The sequence below is a fragment of the Carassius carassius genome, chromosome 6 (assembly GCF_963082965.1).
Source record: "Carassius carassius chromosome 6, fCarCar2.1, whole genome shotgun sequence".
Taxonomy (NCBI): domain Eukaryota; kingdom Metazoa; phylum Chordata; class Actinopteri; order Cypriniformes; family Cyprinidae; genus Carassius; species Carassius carassius.
In genome coordinates this window covers 10,097,280-10,120,992 of record NC_081760.1, presented here as the reverse complement: position 1 = coordinate 10,120,992, position 23,713 = coordinate 10,097,280, and the positions used below count along the sequence as shown (strand labels likewise).

At 37.3% G+C, this 23,713-nt stretch overlaps 1 protein-coding gene across 1 annotated transcript in view; it reads left to right on the top strand.

The window, feature by feature from the left end:
• LOC132142365 (receptor tyrosine-protein kinase erbB-4-like) overlaps positions 1–23,713 on the top strand; it is a 208,793-nt gene that overhangs the window by 1,248 nt on the left and 183,832 nt on the right. The gene's annotated exons all lie outside the window — the stretch shown is intronic.

Sequence of the window (23,713 nt, the reverse complement as noted above, 5' to 3'; positions counted from 1 at the left end):
TTATAAAATTGTCAATTTATTTTCTGCAAGTCTGACCACACCCCCCCAACATACACCCAGATTGTATTGCTCGATTAATAATGAATTAATGAAAATGATGTTAGGTTGTATGTCGGCTGCCTCTGCTCAAGGGTACTGCACCTGCAAAATATCAGTACATTGAATATTTATAAGCTCATTTAAGTGTTGTTCTAAATAATTTGAGCTATGCTGACTGTAGTGCAACATCTTTTTATTAACACTCTGCTGTGGTTTGAGCTCATTTCAAAAAGGAGCATATGCAAATTTGTTCTACATTAATTTGTCATGGTTTCATAGCCCTGGTTTGGTGGAAAATCATTTTAAAGCATGTCCTTTAAATGCCTCTCATATATGCGTCAGCTCACACCTCTGTCAAGAACCATATGGCACCGCATTTGACCCAGGCTTCCATCTGACATTTAAGTTTGATAGAAAATTACTGCTGGTAGGCCTGAGAATATGATCCAATTGTTAATCATCTTCAACCGATATTAAGATTGGTTGGAGAGTTCATGCGAGCTGAGGGAGTGAGAAGATTTCCTGTTAATTAATGTCGTCCTCGCTCTGATGTCTAGTCTTGAACTTTATTCAGAACAGCAAAAAGTTTCTTTCTTGGTGGAATATTCCAATGTTAAGACAATTATTATTTGTAACAGCCTCTAATAGGATCACATGGATCCCTTTCTATCTTTGACTGAATCATTTTCTTTATTAATACAGTTATTATTCACACATCTGGTATTTTGGTCATGGGTATCAACACTGCTACTCTTAATGTAGGAACATTCCTATTGGAAGGGATACTTCAACCCCCCCCCCCCCCCCCCCCGCAAAAAAATAAACAAACAAACAAAAAAACAGAGTTCACTCTCCCTTATGTTGTTCAAAACCTTTGTTACTTTTTAAAATTTTCTTTGGTGGAGATATTTGGGAGAATGTTTGGAACTGATAAACATAAACTTTCTCTCATGAAAAACAAGAAGAGTCACTGTTTTCTGTATTTGCATTTAAATGGTTTGTTTCTCTTTTCATCAATATTTGACTCTGGTGATGTTTTGGCCCTTGACCCATGTGTGCAAAAACTCCTTTCTCTATTTAATTGAGCCCATGCAGAGCTCAGACTCTCCACCAATGCAAACGCTTGACTTCTTTTTCAGCATCTTCTTATTGACCCTGGCGCTTTAGAGAGAATGACATCTTCAATTTCCAGATTCTTGGTACGAAGTAAACAAATAAAGCCTGTTGTAATCCACAGACTCCGGCTTTTTTTTTTAAAAAATGGCAGAATGGGGGAAAAAAGGTGAGAGGATTTTCTTTTCAGTGGCTGTAGGGTTTGTTTCTCTTCCACTTGTAATTCCTCTCAGAAAACAAATGCCCGTGGGCCTCTTTCTGTAGGACAGGGCTGCCAATACCCCCTCCTCACTCTACAAGTCTTTCAGACTAGCTTTCACCCTCCCTATCGGTTTCTCTTTCACTATCTTCTCTGCACCACATGGCTCTGTGCCCTCACAGTCAGCTATAATACTAGTCTTTTCCTCATCCTGTGTGTGATGTAGCCATGCATTTCTTATTGAGCTTTAGCTGCGAGCACATGATTGTTGGTTTATATTGTTGTTTAAGACCAATAAGCAGGTTCATCATTTTTTTTCCCGATCATCAGGCAATAGAAAGACCCTTGGAAATTTCTAAACTGAGATAAAGTGTGTCCTGTTGACCCTGCGGTGTAATGCCTCTGCAATAACTGACGTTTTTTGCAAATAAATAACTCAAAAGACTTATAGTGAGATGCATGATGAAACTTTGCTTCAAACTGTTCTTATTGTATCAACGAACCTATAACTTTTATGTTCTCTGAGGAAAATTTGAGCTTGTGTCACCATGATAGGGTGTTGTTGGTGGTTGCCAGCAGGCACGTGCAGAGGGGGGGCCGTTGGGTGCCCTTTTGTGAAAGCAAAATTTCCTCTAATTATTATTATTTTTTTGTCATAACGTACCCTTTTGTGAATGCCTGTCCATGCCCAATCTAAATATTAGTAAAATTTCTGAATAATAATTTAGCCGTCAATAAGATGACCCACATGATGACCTTTCACCTGACGACGTTGACCTCCTCATCCGACCGGGACGATTCGTCATGCCACACGCGCATTTTTTAATTGCTAGAGGATATTTTCAACACCACGGAAGCTGGTAAGTGGTATTCTCAGCGAAGTGATTTTGATATTTCTTTACTTATTATTATTTTACAAGAGCGACGTGATGTGAGAACATGCAGATATGTTGTTTATATTGCGGTGTGTAGCCTGTAGTGTAGTAGCAGGGGGGCAGGGTTTCATATTTTTTTTGAAGCACCCCTGGGCGCCGCCATTGGCTAGCGGACCCCCACCTGCTGTTAGCATTCCATTGACTCCCATTCATTTTGGCGTCACTTTGACAGCAAATAACTTTACATCTGAGGCGTTTAAAGACTCCATTTGTCCATTAATTATTTCTAAAGAAATACGAAAATGTATAAAAGGCTCCATTACCTTTTATCTTACGTTAGGTTCCCGTAGAAGCAGTTTTTGTAAAAAATAGGCTAATGATTGCGTCATAACCAGCGACTCTCTGTCGCACAGTAGAGAAATTACCGTATGGACAGGAGGAGATGCTTGCAGGCAATCTTTTACTGTCAATGAGGCAATCGGGGGAAAGTGGAGACATAAAGGCAAGGGAGATAATTAATCAGAATACTTGCCAAAATTTGCTCCTGTTCACGATCGCCTTCTCTGCTAGATTTGGTGGGTGATTCACATTTCTCTTGGCACAGCGATTAGAAGACTTACAGGTTGCTCACGTGACATCTACGTCATCAAGCTCAGTTTGAGTCTGCGCAGTACGCCCGACCCCCAGGAAGTGCGTGCTTCTAATTGACTTCATTTTTCTCCGTTGAATCCAATGGGGTCGCTATGTCAATTTCTTGTACTGTCTATGTGTAGAAGTAACGTTAGAATGCTGTTTGAGGGAGAAACGTTTCACAGGTATTGAGGGCAGAGGCGTCATGCCCATTCAAAGATTTCTGAGCCAAGTGAACGAAACGAACGAAAAAAAAAAAAAATAGCCAAATAATATTTTTAACTATTTGATATAATCACAACTGTGTGATCAGATCGTTCAGTGCACAGCATCAGCTGCTAAATTCAAATCTGCGTTCGTTGGCTGGCGCTGAGCCAGAGACAGACGCGTTCGTACAACACTTGATGATAACCAATCAGAAACGGTTCTGTTGCGCTTATGAATGCAATGGCCAATCGGAGACGTGCAGAATAGTTCACTTGCTCGCTGACTGAATTATTTGGCGAATTCTCTCATCAGAAACAACAAAAATTGCAGATGTGCATAATGTAATGTAAAGTGCTTCAGTGATTTTATTGGGAGTTTTTGAGAGTGCCTGAACTCTGTCTAGACTGAATGAAAATGTTCCTTGATAATGTAAATGTTCTTTACTCTCTTAAAAATGAAAGTGTTAAAATAAGTAACTTACAATATTGTTATTAAAATTTACATTAAATGCAAATATATTCGTATTAAAAATATGTTATGGCATGATATGGCACTTAAGTAAAAAGTCGGGGTTTTATTTGTAGTTAATAGATTACACTACTTTTCCATATATTGATCAAATAACAATCTATAAAGGTGTCTCAAAGATATTTGGTGAATCTCAAAGGTGAATCAAGATATTTCCTGATATATTAAGCATGTTTGGAATTGTTTTGAATAAAAAGGAAAAATAAATAAAACATAAGCCTATATCAGTTATACAGTGCTTTCATCGCATGACTTATACAAACCCCCCCCCCCCCCCACCCAATTGTGCCCCTACAAAAATCATGATTGCACGACGCCCCTGATCGAGGGGTCTGGTCTTTTTTATATTATTTGACTAAACTATTATTAAATTACAGTATTTATTTAATGTTTAACGCGTAGAGTGCCTTAAAAATAATTATCACAAAACTGGTAAGGCTTATTCAGATTTTCTCATTCTCTGAATTATCATTATGAAAAAAAAAAAAAAATCAGAAATGAATTAAAATATAAATATATTTTAAATGTGACACATTTTTTTTTTCTACAACAGCAACAGTGTTTACAACAGCAAGACCACTTTAGCCTGTAAACTCAATATCTCTCTGGAAATAAATTTAAAAATATCAATGTCAGTATTAAATGAATAATATAACTGACCTGCCATCAAAGTGCAGTGTCAAGGAGATGAATAACACATGTAGCCTGTCATTTGGTAACATTGCAAAGGTGTTCAATTTAAGACAACAACAACTACAACAGTAATAATAATATTAATCACTATATTCCAGTGTATCAGTTGTTTAATGTTTTGTATCAATATTTAAGGTGGACTTATTAATTAGGTGCAAGAGTAGTAGTGATGGTTAAAATAATAGATTAATGCTGAAATAGTAGATTGTGCCTTGTTCCTAGATGGACAGAGAGTGGAAAGTAATAGACCAGATGAGGAGATGGAGATAGAGGAAGAAAAAGAGGGAAATGTAGAGGCACAAGTGACAGAAAGAGAGCAGGTAACAGCAAGCCAGGAGACAGAGGCTGGTGAGAAAAAGAAAAATTTAGAGGCACGAGCATTTTCTATAGATTTTACTATAACAGCTGGTCTTAATCATTCTGTAGAACAGGGAAGAAAAAGCCATCAGGTTGGGACAATTTAAGACATTTCAGTTTCTAATCCCCCAGTTATTATTAGGTGGAAATAATTTTTTTTTTTTTTTTTTACTTTTAAACTTAAAATTGTCTCTTCTAATCTGTTTCTTTTTCAAAACTGCATCACAGCATTTGCTGCCGTATCAATACATAATCATCCATATTGGTACGCGAATCAGCAAGGAATGCATCACAATATATTGCTGTATTGCTATTTTGAACCACGCTATTTAAAGCCTTGTTCCATGTGCCCCTTTTATACTTTGAGCACCTGCCCCTCCAAAGGTCTCTTCACGGCCCTGGTTGCCAGAGTGTTGCTATGAGGTTGCTAGGGTGCTGTAAGAAGTTGTAAGCATACTGTAGGTGGTTACTGAGATGAAGTGAGAGATTTGGGTTTTTCTTTTTTCAATTCTTACTGTTCAAACATTTTGGGTTGGTATTATTATGATTATTATTATTGTCTCTTATGCTCACCAATTGTTAAAATTCTAAATAAATGTTTCCAATTTTAAAATGTAATTTGTTTCTGTGATGCAAAGCTGAATTTTCAGCATCATTACTCCAGTCTTCAGTGTCACATGATCCTTCAGAAATCATTGTAATATGCTGATTTGCTGCTTAAGAAATTAAAGTCAATTTTGTGGAAACCATGTTATTTTTTTCTTTTCAAGATGTTTTAATGAATAGAAAATTCAAAAGAACAACATTTATAAAAAAAACCCAAAAATGATTAAAGATGGTCACTATGTTAAAGGGATAGTTCATGCAAAAATGAAAATTATGTCATTAATAACTCACCCTCATGTCGTTCCAAACCCGTAAGACCTCCGTTCATCTTCGGAACACAGTTTAAAATATTTTAGATTTAGTCCAAGAGCTTTCTGTCCCTCCAATGAAAGTGTGTGTATGGTATACTATCCATGTCCAGAAAGGTAATAAAAACATCATCAAAGTAGCCGTGTGACATCAGAGGGTCAGTTAGAATTTGTTGAAACATCGAAAATAAATTTTGGTCCAAAAATACAATAAAATAAAATGATTAGGTTGTAGGGTTTATTAGTATTCAAATCACTAATGAGTAAAGCTAAGGAAGGCATCACCAATTCATGAGCATATGTCTGAATCATGAGAGCCACATCAGTAGTGTGGAGAAAAATATGGTACTGTAAGGTGAGCGCAAACAATATTGCATGCCCCAGTTGACTGGGTTGGTTAAATTTTTTGTTAAATCTTTATGTCTTTTGTTGGTCTGCCACCTAGATGAAGTTGCTGTTACCCTGACCTTGGCTCTGTCTTTCTTCAAAACCGAGACATTACGTCTGAGTTTTATGTTCCAGGTGGGGGGTTGACGTACTTCTCCACTGATCCATCATTTGTTCCAGCAGAAAAACATAGCACTCTAAGTTAAGATGAGCATGACTGTAATTTAAAGCGACAGCATCTTAGCCGAGAACAATAAAGCACGACAAAGGCAGATGTCTGTAATTTTAATTTGATATACAGGCGTTCACAATGAGTTATCATTGTTTCTGATTGTGTTCCACAGATAATTATTAGGCTTAAATCATCAATTAAAAGTTTTCTAAGAGCCTGTTATACTATGCATGACTTTAAGTGGATTTTATTTTAAAATGATTAATAGTGATAATGTAAGATACATGTTACACTACTGTTCAAAACTTTGGGGTTGGAAAGATTCTTGTAATGTTTTTAAAAGAAATCTCTTAATTCACCAATGCATTTATTTGACCAAAAACAGAGTAAACATTTTTATATTGTGAAATATTAGTACACAAATGAAAATAGCGGTGTTCCATTTATAAAAAATACAGAATATATTTAAAAATGTCATTTTTGTCTGTGATGCAAAGCTGAAATTTCACCATCGTTACTACAGTTTTCAGTATTACAGGAACCTTCAGAAATCATTCTAATCTGATTTTCTGGACATGGAAAACATGGTTTTTGTGGAAACTGTGATATTATTTTTCAGGATTTCAAGTTCAAAAAAGCAGCATTTAAATAAAGAAATACAAACTTTTTTGAAACATTGTAAAAGTTTTTACTGTCACCTTTGATCAATTTAATGCATCCTTGCTAAATAAAAGTACTACTTTATTCCCAGAAAAGCTGTTTGCAGTGAGCCATGATTTTGAACACATTAAATAAAAGTAATGTTTATTTAAAAAAAAAAATTGGAGTTAACTTCTGTTGTGTTGCTTATAGCCGATGTGTTGCATTATGTATGTTGGCAGTTAGCATGTTAAATTTATGTTAAAAAGTCATCTCAATGTTTGTTTGTGCTGTTCTAGCTTTTGTGTTCTGCAAATTTGTGATCAAATCTAACATTAACTGTGGCTCCTGGAATCCTTCAAAATGAGGTTAAAAACTGCTGCCGTGAGATGTTTTAGTCGTGCAATGAGAAAGCAGCGCTAGAGTGGCGTTTCTATTGTGAGACTGGCTAGGTGATGTATATTCCACTGAACTTTCTCTCTCTCTCTCTCTCTCTCTCTCTCTCAAACACACACACACACACACACACACACACACACACACACACACACACAGTGCTGAAGGAATCAAAGGTTTGTCGCAGCTGTGTTGTGGCTTTGCAGGTTGTCTGAGCTCATGGATTCCCCAGGCAAAGATCCTAAATAAAGACACCCTTCTGGCTGCCTCAAACTTTTGGCAGACTCACAATAGAAAACCTTTTATTATAGCATCTGTCCATAAATGCATTCTCTGTGTTGGCTGAAACCCATCATCAAGTCTCAGCTGGGTGACAGTGCTCTTTGCATCTCACTCAGGGACACTGAGAATTGTTTATAGTCTTCTGTTCAGTTAGTCTCAACTTATTTTCAGGGCTAGAAACTTGTTACATTCTTTTTCTTCTGCTGGAAATGTCAGCAACTAAAATGGACAGAAAGATATAGATTATCACTAAAATCTTGCATTCTAGAATATAGCACACCAGTGATCACCCACTTTTTTAACTGCCTTGTTTTAGGAAGTATTTTTCTCCATAGATATTTAAAAAATTGTGATAAAAAAAATTCTTTGGTAAATAATTCTAAGCCTTTTACTAAACTAACCAAGTAGGAACAAACTACTCATCCCATTACAATTGGTAGAATTTTAGAATGTAAAAATATATGTACCATTTCCATGGTAAGTGACTTCTCTGATTGGTGGATTCATGGTTCTAGTGTAGATTGTTAATACGATTAAACATACACACACAATGTAGATGTATGTATATAATTGATGTACACTGAACGAAATGATAAACGCAACACTTTTGTTTTTTTTCGCCCCCATTTTTCAGGAGCTGAACTCAAGGATCTAAGTCTTTTTCTATGTACACAAAAGGCCTATTTCTCTCAAATATTCTTCACAAATCTGTCTAAATCTATGTTTCTGATCACTTCTCCTTTGCCGAGATAATCCACCCACCTCGCAGGTGGGAAAAGAGTGGCCTTTTATTGTGGTCAGCCTAAGGCACACCTGTGCAATAATAATGCTGTCTAATTAGCATCTTGATATGCCACACTTGTGATTGCATGGATTATCTCGGCAAAGAAGTGCTCACTAACATAGATTTAGACAGATTTGTGAACAATATTTGAGAGAAATAGGCCTTTTCTGTACATAGAAAAAGTCTTAGATCTTTGAGTTCAGCTCATGAATAATGGGGGCAAAAGTGCTGCATTTATAATTTTGTTCAGTGGATATACCATCACTTAACCCTGAAGTTCATTGTAGATCTGCATTGATAGGTTTATACTTTATTCCTTAAAATCTATTACTATGTGAAGAAAATAAATGGATTTTTGATTTACTGTTGCGCTTTGATAAAAATCAAGCTCTACTTGGATTATCTTTGACATTTGAGCAGTTGCTTATGCTTGTCCTAATTTTTAAACATTTGGAATAAAAGCTTATGCTAAATGGTTACATTTAAATGTAAAATCTGCCATGTCGTGTTCAGTCAGCTATAGTAAAGTACACTTTGATATTCAGACAGGAATCCCATGCTGTAGGCTCTATAGAAGTGAACGCTCCCGCTGCTTGGGCAGAGACTGTAGAATACCCAAGAAGAATGGGGAAAAATGCATTGCTCAATATGGCCACTCTATCGAAGGAAGCCTCGCCTTCTGAGTACAAGAGACAATCGCTAATCATTAAAGTCATTGTGACGGCTGCAGTTAGAAGTCCTAGTTGCTATAGAAACAGTCAGCGTTCTGCGACTCACAATTAGGACTATGTGTGCGCATTGGCTGGTCTATTCTGAATATATATATATATATATATATATATATATATACAGGTCCTTCTCAAAAAATTAGCATATTTTGATAAAGTTCATTGTTTTCCATAATGTAATAATAAAAATTTAAATTTCATATATTTTATATTCATTGCACACCAACTGAAATATTTCAGGTCTTTTATTGTTTTAATACTGATGATTTTGGCATACAGCTCATGAAAACCCAAAATTCCTATCTCAAAAATTTAGCATATTTCATCCGACCAATAAAAGAAAAGTGTTTTTAATACAAAAAAAGTCAACCTTCAAATAATTATGTTCAGTTATGCACTCAATACTTGGTCGGGAATCCTTTTGCAGAAATGACTGCTTCAATGCGGCGTGGCATGGAGGCAATCAGCCTGTGGCACTGCTGAGGTGTTATGGAGGCCCAGGATGCTTCGATAGCGGCTTTAAGCTCATCCAGAGTGTTGGGTCTTGCGTCTCTCAACTTTCTCTTCACAATATCCCACAGATTCTCTTTAGGGTTCAGGTCAGGAGAGATGGCAGGCCAATTGAGCACAGTAATACCATGGTCAGTAAACCATTTACCAGTGGTTTTGGCACTGTGAGCAGATGCCAGGTCGTGCTGAAAAACGAAATCTTCATCTCCATAAAGCTTTTCAGCAGATGGAAGCATGAAGTGCTCCAAAATCTCCTGATAGCTAGCTGCATTGACCCTGCCCTTTATAAAACACAGTGGACCAACACCAGCAGCTGACATGGCACCCCAGACCATCACTGACTGTTGGTACTCGACACTGGACTTCAGGCATTTTGGCATTTCCTTCTCCCCAGTCTTCCTCCAGACTTGATTTCCGAATGACATGCAAAATTTGCTTTCATCCAAAAAAAGTACTTTGGACCACTGAGCAACAGTCCAGTGCTGCTTCTCTGTAGCCCATTTCCTGCACACGCCTGTGCACGGTGGCTCTGGATGTTTCTACTCCAGACTCAGTCCACTGCTTCCGCAGGTCCCCCAAGGTCTGGAATCGGTCCTTCTCCACAATCTTCCTCAGGGTCCGGTCACTTCTTCTTGTTGTGCAGCGTTTTTTGCCACACTTTTTCATTCCCACAGACTTCCCACTGAGGTGCCTTGATACAGCACTCTGGGAACAGCCTATTCGTTCAGAAATTTCTTTCTGTGTCTTACCCTCTCGCTTGAGGGTGTCAATGATGGCCTTCTGGACAGCAGTCAGGTCGGCAGTCTTACCCATGATTGCGGTTTTGAGTAATGAACCAGGCTGGGAGTTTTTAAAAGCCTCAGGAATCTTTTGCAGGTGTTTAGAGTTAATTAGTTGATTCAGATGATTAGGTTAATAGCTCGCTTAGAGAACCTTTTCATGATATGCAAATTTTTTGAGATAGGAATTTTGGGTTTTCATGAGCTGTATGCCAAAATCATCAGTATTAAAACAATAAAAGACCTGAAATATTTCAGTTGGTGTGCAATGAATCTAAAATATATGAAAGTTTAATTTCTATCATTACATTATGGAAAAGAATGAACTTAATCACAATATGCTAATTTTTTGAGAAGGACCTGTATATATATATATATATATATATATATATATATATATATATATATATATATATATATACAGGTCCTTCTCAAAAAATTAGCATATTGTGATTAAGAGAAAGGAGCTGTACTTTCATGCCCGAGAGGAGTTTCAAACATGGCCGCTGAGTGAAATGACTAGCCTTAAAGGACATTGTCTCAGGTCAGGCATGTGGAAGCTTAATAATAATACTATTTCTAATATAGTATTCCTGCAGTCCAAATGCTACATATAATTCCTGTCGTTCCTGTTCCGAGAAATCGTGTGTGCGGGTGAGAATAAAAACAGCCGTGCTATTGCATGTTATATTAATAGACTGCAGAATGGTCTCCATGGTTGCCCACCAGCCTAAGATAAAACTGAAATAAACCACTAAGGCTAAAATGAAGTTGAAGGTTAATGTGAGGACAAATAATTGGATTTGTCCAAATGCTTTCTTAAACTTTGTGTGAATATCTTAATGATTCAGCTACTGGCTCATCATTGATCTGATCATTTATTTTCACAATTGTGCAACCAATATTGATCTGCAGCCCTTTTCTTCAAAGGTGAATCCTACGCATAGGAGGTTGCTTGCCCTCCAGCTGCACAAGTGTCAAGTTGAAAGAAAGTCAAATAAGGCTGGACTTCTAAGTTGTAAGACCTGATCAAAATCCAGCTTCTATTTGTCTTACTTTCTTTCTTTTCTTTTAAATGCCATACCAGCTTCTAAGGCTATATTCATGGTGAGAATAAAGTGAAATCAGTCCAGCTTCTATTTGAAGTCCTACATTTGAATTCTCCGATCGCAGGATAAAATTTCCTTGGTTTTTGCATACGTCCACCGCTTGAAAATGAGACTGTTCATACTGTTCATACTTTCTGTTCCAATCTGGCACTGTTTTTTCTACAGATATACACTACAGTTTAAGTAGTTAGTTTTATAAAGGTTTTTTTTTTATTTTTTATTTTTTATAAATGTTCATAGTCTCTTGGCTCCCCAAGGCTGTATATCTTTGGTTGAAAATAAAGTAAAAACATTTAAAATGTGAAATAATATTGCAATTCTATTTTAATGTATTCTAAAATTTAATTTATTCCTGTGATGCAAAGCTGAATTTTCAGCATTATTACTTCTTCAGTCTTGTGTGTCACATGATCCTTCAGAAATCATTCTAATAGGCTGATTTGATAAGAGATGATTCTTATTATTATCAATGCTGAAAACATTTAAAAATAAGAATACTAATTTTGTGGATATGTTTTTTCAGAACTATTTGATCAATGTAAAATTCAAAAGAACATTATTTATTTTAAATAGAACTGTTTGTAACCATTTAAAAGTGTTTACTGTATACTTTTGATCAACCAAGCAACCAATCGAAACAACACTCTACTAGCATGTCACCAAAGTTTGCATGGGGGAAATACACCTTTTTTTTCTTAAAAAAAAACTACTTATGATTCATTCAAAAATAGGGTTTCTAAACTATTCAAGCTCTTTCTTTTTTAGCACTTATTCACTGATGCACACACACACACACACACACACACACACACAGAATGTCCTCAGAGACAAAGTGATTAATTGGCCTGACTAGGGCTTGGGAAATTTGCGATGCTGGTGCTGTACTCGAGAGGAACCAACCATTGCTCTGTCAGCTCCACCAATCAGACCCCATATTCCTCGTCTCCTGAAATTGACAACTAAAATTAGTCTTAGAGCTCTCTTTCCCTCCGTTTCTCCTTTGTAACTGATCTGCCATCGTTTCACCTCGCCCCGAGGGATAGTTTTTTTTTTATCCCTGCATGAGTTATTAAAGTAAGAAGAGAGGGATTTGATTTAATGTGTGTGATTATGAGAGGAGTTTGAGTGTTTGTTTCCTCTTGAAAAGCTTATAATGATTTTTCATTAAAATGCAGTTAAATTTAGTGCCTGAAGATCTACAGATAAGCAATGAATCCTCCAAAAAGGCCATAATTTACAAGGAAAAATCATGCTAGAGTTACTTATGACACTTTTTGTGGCACTTAGCTTGTATATGGTACAGAATAGAGTCTAAAATGGTTTCGTTTTCTTTAATTTTGAGGCCATGTCCTTCCTGCTGTCAGAGAAACTCTATATGTCCATTGCAGACTTGTGCTGTGCCATGAATTGGTCTGGTTTAAACTAAAAGATGGAAAACAGACATTTTCACATGCTTAGAAAAAATATCATGTATGGTGTTAAAAAATAAATGATACAGCGGATGATAAAATTTCCTATTCCCTCTTTTTATTTTGAGCTCTATAAGATGAGGCATGTTACAGCTAGGAGCATTCTCTTGCTGTTCATGTTTGCTGTGAATTTATATAAAATAACATATCAATACAAAAAAAAAAAAAAAAAACTTCCTGCATTGTGAATAAGTCACAATAAGTTGTGAATAATCCTTATTCGCAACACAGCCACTCTTGTACCTTATTGCTTATGCATACAATATGAATAGCAGATACATTACAGAGGGTGTCAGTGTACCTTTTTGATGCTTTTCTTCTATTTCCACAGTACTAAGCCTGCTTTCTTCTTTTAAAGAGGCCTAAGATTTAAACCCTTGCTGGGATATTCACAGTAATGGTTCTGTTCAAGAGCTTCTGTAGGTCATTTATTAGGTCTAGTTGGACAGGATCAAATGAATCACAAGCACTCCAGACACTTTCATGGAGGTGGTCTTCCTCAAGACACTCGAATGAACGGAGCAGCTTAGCTTGACGGAGGAAGGTCATGAAATAGTTTAATGCCCCATCACACCAGACAACCTCTAACGCTTAAGGTCTTTAATCCCATTAATATTAATAGTTTAATTAGATTGTAATTATACAAGCCACTCTCGTTTTTCCTTGCAGTTGAGCCTAAATCACATGAAAAGCATGTCCAGGTCACAGAAATTTTCTTCTACTAAAAAAACAAAAAACAAAACTTATAATAAAAAACTTATAAATAAAAAAATAATATAAGGGCATTTTAATTCTATTAATATTGTTAAAGTTTCTGGTTAGCATTGGGGTTACTCTATGGAAAGTTAACTTTATATAAAAACAATAGAAGTCAATGTTATAAGTACATTTAGCTACGTAAGTATACGTGTGTGCATTTTTGTGACATATCAGGACACAAACTGTATAATGACAAGGCTATGACATAATAGGTGGAGGAGGAGAAGGTGACTTTTCAGGAAATTACCCTGTGTCCCCAATTTTCAAAATGCATATAAATCACACAGAATGGAGTGTACTGAAAATCTGAAATAGCACAAAGTTTCCTGTGAGGCTAGGGTTAGGTGTAGGGTTGGTGTAGGGCGATAGAATATACAGTTTGTACAGTATAAAAACTATTACGCCTATGGGATGTCCCCACTTTTCACAAAAACAAACGTGTGTGTGTGAAGTACATAAGAAACTGTCAAATCAAGTCTGATACAGCAGCAACTACAAACCTACAGATAATTTAATGGCATTCCTCAAAGAATAATTCAAAGAAATCCTGTGTTTGTGCATGTGCTCTCAAATAAGAAACAACTCATGTTTGATGTGCTTGCAAACTGTTTGTTTCCTTATCAGTGCAGGTTTCATGTGCATGGCCTGAACCCCTTGCGACAGAGATGTGTTGTATGCCAGGGTGAACACAGCTGGGCATTGTGGCTTTCATAAGGCAGCATAAAACTGGCCAGTCAACTTGAGCAATCTGTCAGATAAGCCCTCATATTGTTAATACTACTGTATAATGAACCAGCGTGTTGCCACCAGCGAGAACCATCATGCTAAATGAAACAATCTACTTATTGTTCTGTGCTGTTCTCGGGTAATTCACCTAACTAATTAGCAAAATTCTTTCAGGGCCACTTTTTCCCTTTGTTTTTTTTTTCCCTTAAGAAATCAACATTCTGTAATGCACTACACACACATATAGTGCACATTAAGAATACAAACTATTTCTACATTAGAGGTAAGACAAACACCTTGAAGAATATTTCTCTAAATTATATTAGCACAATCTCACAGGGAAACATTGCCGTAGTGATGTTTCTTACTGCAACAGCTAGATATTGTTGGTATTGTTCAGTATCTTTTCATATATATATATATATATATATTCATCAAATAATTTCAATTCCACAAAATAATTACAGTTTTCAACATTGATAATAATATGAAGCTGAATATTCAGACCTTATTCAGATATTTTATATTTAGATATTTTAAATTACATGTTAAAATATATTCAAAAAGAAAACAGTTATTTTACATTTTAATAATATTTACAAATTCTTACTTTAGCTTACTTTTTGGTGAGTATATGTAATAATGCTCATAACAAGAAAACATTTTTTATTTTATGTTTTCTTATGAGTTTTCTGCTCTGTGATTTTATATTGCCTAAGAATTATGATGAGTTCTGTATAAGTGGGAAGTGAATACTGCTTGTTGGTGTATTTGACTTTTGTTGTCATTTCATGATGTGTTTTTTTTTCAGTATAGGTAATGTTTTGTTTTGCTGTACCGAAACCTTTAAACATGCACAGTTGCAGCATATTTTAAATATTTATGATTGCATTTTGAATGTTCATGCAGTTCAATCAGTTCTGTCAGAGTCTAGTTCCTGTGTAAATGTCTTAAACTGAAGCTGCATCGATCTTTATTTTTAATTCGCTGCCCAGCGTGAAACACCAAGTCCTTCAAAAGTCCTCTGATTTTTGCACAGCATGAGACAAACAAGTTGACACAAACTAGTTTTCTGAAGTTTTAAGATTTCGTTTAGGTTTTATAGGCTTTTGGGTATATTTGGACATGCCCCTTTTCTAAACAACCATTTTATAGCTGCTCAAAGTGTACAGTTCAACATTTATTACTTTTTGATCATTTTTGACCTAGAGAGTCCAGAGTGGCTAAATTCTTTCAAATTTATCACAGACATTTAGGGCCATGAGTCAGGCCCACTTAGTTTCTTTCTGATCGACCTCCATTAACCTGGTCTAATAGGTGCTCAAATTTCATTGGCCAATGGCAGTCATGTTTTGGTTTGGTTTCTGATCGGGGTGAAACACCTAGGACTAGTTCACAAAAGTAGGTTTTACAAAAAATCCAAAATACCCCAAAATTTAGTGACGATCAAATCTGATAGTTTTGTCTGTCGTGAGCAAAGGATTCAAGTGATATACAGTAAGGCACTTGAGGCTGCGACTAACGGTTTAGTAGTTATGAGTAATTTTGTACTTTTACTGTAGCACCCCCATCAGACCGATTGGGAAGAGCATTGGTGATGTTGTTATATTTTGTCAATATTCTATATTCAAACTTATGGTTTGGTCTGTCCGATCAGTTTTACGTGGAGGTTGTTGATCCTTGGCCATTCTAACAGTTACAGTAGGGTTTCAGTGCTATGTGCTTGAACGCCTTAAGAAAAAAGAAAAAAAAAAGTGGATGACCTTTGCTTTTATGCACTGTGTTCAGACATCATTTGCTCATTTTATAGAGTGAATCTTTCAGAATAATGCATTGTCATTTGAATTGAGCTTAACTTAAATGTTTTATTTTGTAAAAAATTACATTGTTGAAATGTACTGGCAAAGGTATGGTAACAGATTCTTAGCATTTTATTTCAACGCATGCAGCTCTTATTTTATGTGTTCATATATTAATATTAAAAGCTGTAGAGAGCACAAAATGGTGAGTATTTAATTTTATTTTTCAACAGGTTTTGAGATCTATGCAAAAAAATGTGTAATGTTTGAGTTAGACTTGATTACTATGTTGTTCCATAGAACATACATTTTATTTCATTTGTTTTAACAGATTTTAAGATTTACACAAAAAGTTTTTTAATTTAGTTGGAGTTGATGGCTAAATTGTACAATACCGTGTGCTTTGTAATCGGCTCAATTGTAGTTTCCTCCTATTAAAGAATGTTTATCAAACAACATACTGTTTCACATGTTTTAACGGCATAGTAAATGGCACATAGTAAATACCACACAGTATACAGTAAATGCATTTTCCTGTTTTGAACATATCTAATTTGTCATTCACTAACAAATTGTTAATTTACATTTACATTACATTTACATTTAATCATTTAGCAGAAGCTTTTATCCAAAGCGACTTACAAATGAGAACAATAGAAGCAGTCAGGTCAACAAGAGAACAACAACAGTATACAAGTGCCATGACAAGTCTCAGTTAGTCTAGTATAGAACGCATAGGTAGTTTTTTTTTTTATTAAAAGACAAGAAAAGGAAAAGTGCTAGTGTTAGTTGGTTAAGTGCAGGCGAAAAAAGATGAATCTTTAGCTGTTTCTTGAAAATGAGTAAAGACTCAGCTGTACGAATTGAGATTGGGAGGTTATTCCACCAGCTGGGCACAGTCCAGGAAAAGGTCCGTGAGAGTGATTTTGAACTTCTTTGGGATGGTACCACAAGGCGTCGATCACTTGCAGAGCGCAAACTTTTGGAGGGCACATAAGATTTAACCAATGAGTTTAGGTAAGTTGGTGCCGTGCCAGTGGTCGTCTTGTAGGCTAGCATCAGTACCTTGAATTTGATGCGAGCAGCTACTGGTAGCCAGTGTAACCTGATGAGGAGCGGAGTAACGTGAGCTTTTTTTGGCTCATTGAAGACAACCCTCGCTGCTGCATTCTGGATCAATTGCAGAGGCTTGACAGTACATGCAGGAAGGCCCGCCAGGAGAGCATTACAATAGTCCAGTCTGGAGAGAACAAGAGCTTGGACAAGAAGTTGGGTTGCTTGCTCTGACAGGAAGGGTCTAATCTTCCTAATGTTGTATAAGGCAAACCTGCAGGACCGGGTAGTTGTAGCAATGTGGTCTGTGAAGCTTAACTGATGATCCATCACAACTCCTAGGTTTCTAGCTGTCCTCAAAGGAGTAATGGTTGATGAGCCCAGCTGTATAGAGTTGTGATGAAGCAATGGGTTAGCTGGAATCACCAGGAGTTCTGTCTTCGTAAGGTTAAGCTGAAGGTGATGGTCATACATCCAGCTAGAGATGTCACTCAGACAGGCTGAAATGCGAGCAGCTACCGTCGGGTCATCTGGTTGGAATGAGAGGTAGAGTTGGGGGTCATAAGCGTAGCAGTGATAAGACTGATACACACTGAGGTCTGTAGAGTTTCTTGATTTCTGCCATTTCCTCTCTGCAGCCCTGAGTTTAGAGCGATGTTCACGGAGAACCTCAGACAGCCAGGGGGCAGATGGGGCAGTGCGTGCTGGTCTAGAGAACAGTGGGCAAAAGTTGTCCAAGCAAGATGTTAAAGTGGAGCAAAGAGTGTCCGTAGCGCTGTTGGTGTCCAGAGCAGAGAATTGAGAGAGTGGAGGAAGCGAGGATGAAACCACAGAAGATAGGCGAGATGGAGAGAGTGAGTGTAGGTTCCGTCGAAAGGTGACCTGCGTTGGAGTGTGAGGCACTTCAGGAGTAAGTGCTAGGTTAGCAGTAATGAGGAAGTGGTCTGAGGTGTGCAGTGGAGCAACTGAAGAATTGTCCACAGAACAACAGCGCGTGTAGATGAGGTCCAGTTGGTTGCCTGATTTGTGAGTTGCTGTAGTAGACACTAGCTTGAGATCAAATGAAGCGAGCAGAGTTTTGAAGTCAGCAGCTTGGGGTTTATCTAGGTGGACGTTGAAGTCACCAAGCAGTACCAGAGGAGTACCATCTTCAGGAAAGTTTGATAAAAGCACATCCAACTCCTCCAAGAAGTTTCCCATTGAACCTGGGGGACGATAAATGACCACGAAGTGGATTTTAACAGGGTGGGTTACAGTAATGGCATGTGATTCAAATGAACCAGTACCTGTAGGTGATGGCTGAAGATCAAATTTCCATTCTTTTGATATAAGGAGACCTGTCCCTCCACCCCTCCCAGTGGTACGAGGAGTGTGGGAACAAGTGAAATTAGTGGAGAGGGCTGCAGGGGTGGCAGTGTCTTCAGGTTTGATCCAAGTCTCTGTCAGTGCCATGAGGTTGAGACTGGAATGAGTAGCAAGAGAAGAAATGAATTCTGCTTTGTTAACTGCAGACTGGCAGTTCCAGAGACCAACTGGAATAGAGAGCGTAGTAGTAGAGGTCAGAGGGACAGGCCGTAGGTTTGTCAGACAGGCCTTCCTGCGACGTCCATAGCGTGCTCTCCGAATGTTAGTAGTGATAGTAGAGATCTGAAAGCACATAGTGACTACAAGTGTAAGATATTTGAGAACAAGGTATACAAAAAGTAAAGAAAGAGGAGAAAAGCAATACTCAAGTGCCCTGTCAGTGTCCTTGCTCGGTGGAGTCGCGCAGGTAGAGTCGATTGTCTTTACACTCGTCCGTCTTGACACGAGGAGGGCTCACTTCAAAAGGGAAGTCGTGGCCTAATGGTTAGAGAATCGGACTCCCAATCGAAAGGTTGTGAGTTCGAGTCCCGGGCCGGCAGGAATTGTGGGTGGGGGGAGTGCATGTACAGTTCTCTCTCCACCTTCAATAACATGACTTAGGTTCCCTTGAGCAAGGCATCAAACCCCCAACTGCTCCCCGGGCGCCGCAGCATAAATGGCTGCCCACTGCTCCGGGTGTGTGCTCACAGTGTGTGTGTGTGTTCACTGCTCTGTGTGTGTGCACTTCGGATGGGTTAAACGCAGAGCACAAATTCCGAGTATGGGTCACCATACTTGGCTGAATGTCACTTCACTTCACTTCACTTCACACGAGGGCTGCCGCGACTGCTGCCGCGGTGAAACTTAGCGCTTTTGTATTAGCCTGATTACCTGTGATTGAAGTCAACTGGCCACGCCTCACTATTTAGCAGATCGAAACCAGGCAGTCCCGCGATAGGCAAACGCAAAACCAAGCGCCACTTTCAGCACGTATTAACCAGGGTAAGACACACACAATTTAAACCAAAAACTTTCCTAGCAATGACGATCACACACTAGTCTGATGAGAAAACAAGGCAAAACACTCACAAGCTGCTGTCCTTCTCTGCTGTCCTTCTCTGTAGCTCGACTGTTTCTTAAACCTACAAATTTATCCAAACTGATGTGCAATTAATTCAAAATATTTGATTCTTATGAATCACTTGATAGTACAGAAGTACATTGTCTGGGGCTTTGAATCTGGGGAAATGTGCTATAATTATAAACAAAAAAGAACACTTAAAGTGTCGCTCAGGGTCTTCTAGGAACTCTTATGAGTCATGATTCAACTGAATCTAAATCCTTTTTCTTCACTGAATGAATTGAAGCAAACCATCCAAGCAAACTAATCTGCTAAAACAAATGAGACTTAGCAAAGCTACAGAGTGAACGTCCAGCTTGCTTTGTGCCCTATCATCCGTTCTGTGTATTCTTAAAGTTTTGACCCTGGAGGCCTTCTCTTACTATATAGTAGTTCTGTGCTACCTGGTCAGGGTTCTAAAATCAGCTAGTAAGAGTCAAGCCCCAGCTGATTTTACCTCCATTCTGTTTAATTGGAAGTTTGTGTGTCCAGAGGGGAGTTATTGATTGTGTACTGATGTGCAGGGGGAAGATTAGAGGCTTTTGTGATTTTTCCCTACTTACTACTAAACCAGAGGAGGTTTCTGTGCTTAGCCAGATTGGTTAAGGCAGCCTTAATAAAAAAAAAATAAAATAAATAAATAAAACGAAATTATATATATATATATATATATATATATATATATATATATATATATATATATATATATATATATATATATATATATATAATTTCGTTTTATTTTTATTTTATTTTTTTAAATATATATATATATATATTAGGGGTGTCCCCAACTAAGAAAACTTTACAGTACAAAGTGCATAATATTACAATAATAATGCCTTCCATTCTCACTCAGTCTGCAATAGCGTAATGAAACGTGCTGATGATGTATCATGTCTGTACGAACAGGGTGCACAGAGGTATGCAAATACATGTGTTGACTGGCAGGACAGCCTATCATAGCCCTCGGACCGAAGGATATGATTGCAACATTTTATGCTACTACACCTTTCACAGATGATATAAATACATATAATACAGTTTGACCACTAATGTAACTTAATGATTGCTATCATCATGTGAAGAGACTTTCAACCAGCATAACAATATTATTTTGAACCAAATAACTGGCCCTGCCTTTAAAGGAAAGTTTACTTACACATGTAGTTGCAAACACAAATGAATAATTTTTTTGTGGTGAACATAGAAGGAGATTTGTACTACTTGTACTTTTCCACGCAATAAGTTCATGTAGGGTTTTATAAAAGCGTTAAAAAAATTATTAGTAGTTATTATTAGGAGTATTATTAGTGGTTCATACAAAAGTCAATAGCTTTGTTTGATGAACAAACTAAAATGTACAAACTGTCCAGTGCAACTTGACAGAAGAAGTGAATCAGTCTGATTCATATACAAACCATTCAGAATGGTTTTGTGAAATGAATCAAATGATTCACTAAATAGATTCTACTCACAAGAACTATGCATTAACACATCAGCCATGGCTATGAAATGTGAAATAAAGACTAAAACGTCAGCCTGTTACTCACACAAAGCTGTACTGTAATTTTTTCTTTCGTAATTTTTACAGAAATAAAACCTGTATAAATGTTATAGTAAAAACCTGTTGATTGGTTAAATGTAAGCTTCTTTACAATACATGTTAAAAAATTGTAAATTAAAAAAAAAAGCTTTGTTTGCAGTTGCTAAGCATCCATAGATTTTTGATGCATTTCAAAACCCTCGAAAGCATCAACCTTAGGTGCCAGAACTGCATAAGCAGAAAGCACAAATATTTATCTGATAATGTGTACTTCTTGGAAAGCTGAATATCATGTTATGCTTCTTTGTGTCTTACTGCAATATCACAGCAGTATGTATGTATATACATCACAGAGAATTTTAGGCAAGAATGGATCATACAGAAAGCATCGTGCTCTATTTTTATGTGCCGCTTCCGGCAGTGAACTTATTAATGCCAGCAGAGCTGTGCTATGGAGGATTTGCCATACAATACAACTTCAAAAACACATGCTGAAGACATGCACAATGTTTCTATTTCATTCAAATATTCTGATGCTGATTTTAACTCCAGCACACTATGAGCAGACGCTGTTTTCTAGTGTCCTTTTATTGTCTAGTGTCACACTAGGATACTTGTTCTTGGAGCCAGTGTATCAGTTAGCGTTAAACAGGCTCCTAATTGGACATGTGTTGGCTAATTGTGTCCATGACGTATGGTCCCTGGGGCGGCAGGACTACTAATTTCAATAGGGGTAAACAAGCACTAGGTATTTACTGGCGGCTACGTTTTAATTAGAGGCAGGACCAACAAATGTGCTGACATAGTGCTGCAGAGAGGGACAGGAAATCAACATTGTTAGCATGCTATCTGTTTCTGCCAAACAGTCACAAGAGTCGTCCAATGCCCCTTTATCATGTCATTTCACCACCGTGCTGTCTATTGAGGAAAATGGTGCCGTTTCAATTTCACCCGCACTGTTTGTCTAGCATCCTCATGGGGCTGCACTGCACTTTAAAAAGGGCAGCTAATCAGAACACTCTCTCTAGCATCACACATTGCTAACGGGAGCAGAATGAAGTATTGGGTGAATGGGTGAAATTGGGGGAATCTCACGCAAAAACATATCGGCTGTTTTTAACCTCAAATCAAATAAGGAGGAATAAGAAATCAGTTAACATAAAGAAATGTAAGCCTTTTTTCAGCAGCATCTTTTCTCACCCATGCCTTTTGAAACCGTATTCATGACCTGTATGCTTCTTCATTAGATTTACCCAATATTTGTATAAAAGATTGATTTTATTGCGGGTTCAAATAACATTGGGGTCATGTAGAGTTTAGCATTAGCTCTTATTATTGGCATTTTATACTCTTGCCTCTGTATCGCACCTTTTTATGAGCAGTGTGGCTATGTAGGTTAAATCTCAGGCTTATAATCCAGCACCCGCTGTCATTTAATCAACCCAGGCTCACTGGAAAAATGTGCCTTTGGCGACATGATAATATGTTGCTTCTTGTATATTTTGTGACATTTTCAAAGTAAAAATGTCCAGTCAGTCGTGCTTAAAATGCATTCAGTTTAATCTAAAATCTGGCAACGTTTTAAAAGCGTCACTCAAAATGTCCGGTGAGTGGCGCTAAAGGTTAAATCTCGCTTGAAAATATTATACTGCCTATGCTAAATCCTAACATCAACCAATCCGATAGTGTTAACAAAAGCAAATGTTAGATGTAAGCTAAAGTAACCATGCCATTTTAGATTGCTTGTGCGTCTTTCAGCTATTTTGTGGAATGACTCGTGACAAGTTTACTATATTAGAAAAGCCATACATACGTAGCTAGTTATGCGAGGCAAATGTTAGATGTACAGTATTGTTCAAAATAATAGCAGTATAATGTGACTAACCAGAATAATCCAGGTTTTTTAGCATATTTTTTATTGCTACGTGGCAAACAAGTTACCAGTAGGAGCAGTAGATTATCAGAAAACAAACAAGACCCAGCATTCATGATATGCACGCTCTTACGGCTGTGCAATTGGGCAATTATTTGAAAAGGGTGTGTTCAAAAAATAGCAGTGTGGCATTCAATAACTGAGGTCATCAATTTTGTGAAAAAGCAGGTGTGAATCAGGTGGCCCCTATTTAAGGATGAAGCCAGCACTTGTTGAACATGCATTTGAAAGCCTGAGGAAAATGGGTCGTTCAAGACATTGTAAAGAAGAACAGCGTACTTTTATTAAAAAGTTTATTGGAGAGGGGAAAACCTATAAAGAGGTGAAAAATTATAGGCTGTTCAGCTAAAATGATCTCCAATGCCTTTAAATGGAGAGCAAAAGAACTAGTAGTATAAAACTAGTCAAAAAAAAAAGTCAAAAAAAGAAGGACAACTGGCTCCATAATATGGAGAGAGATACTTCGGTTTTAAGACGTCGGGCGAACAGCAGGCAGATGTCTACTGTAGAGCCCTATGATTTCCGCGATGCAGAAAACACGGACGGAATCGCAGAATCCCAGTCATAAAAACGGAATTTAAAGTTTAACGTGGAATGTAATGGAATTTGTCAAATTTTGAATT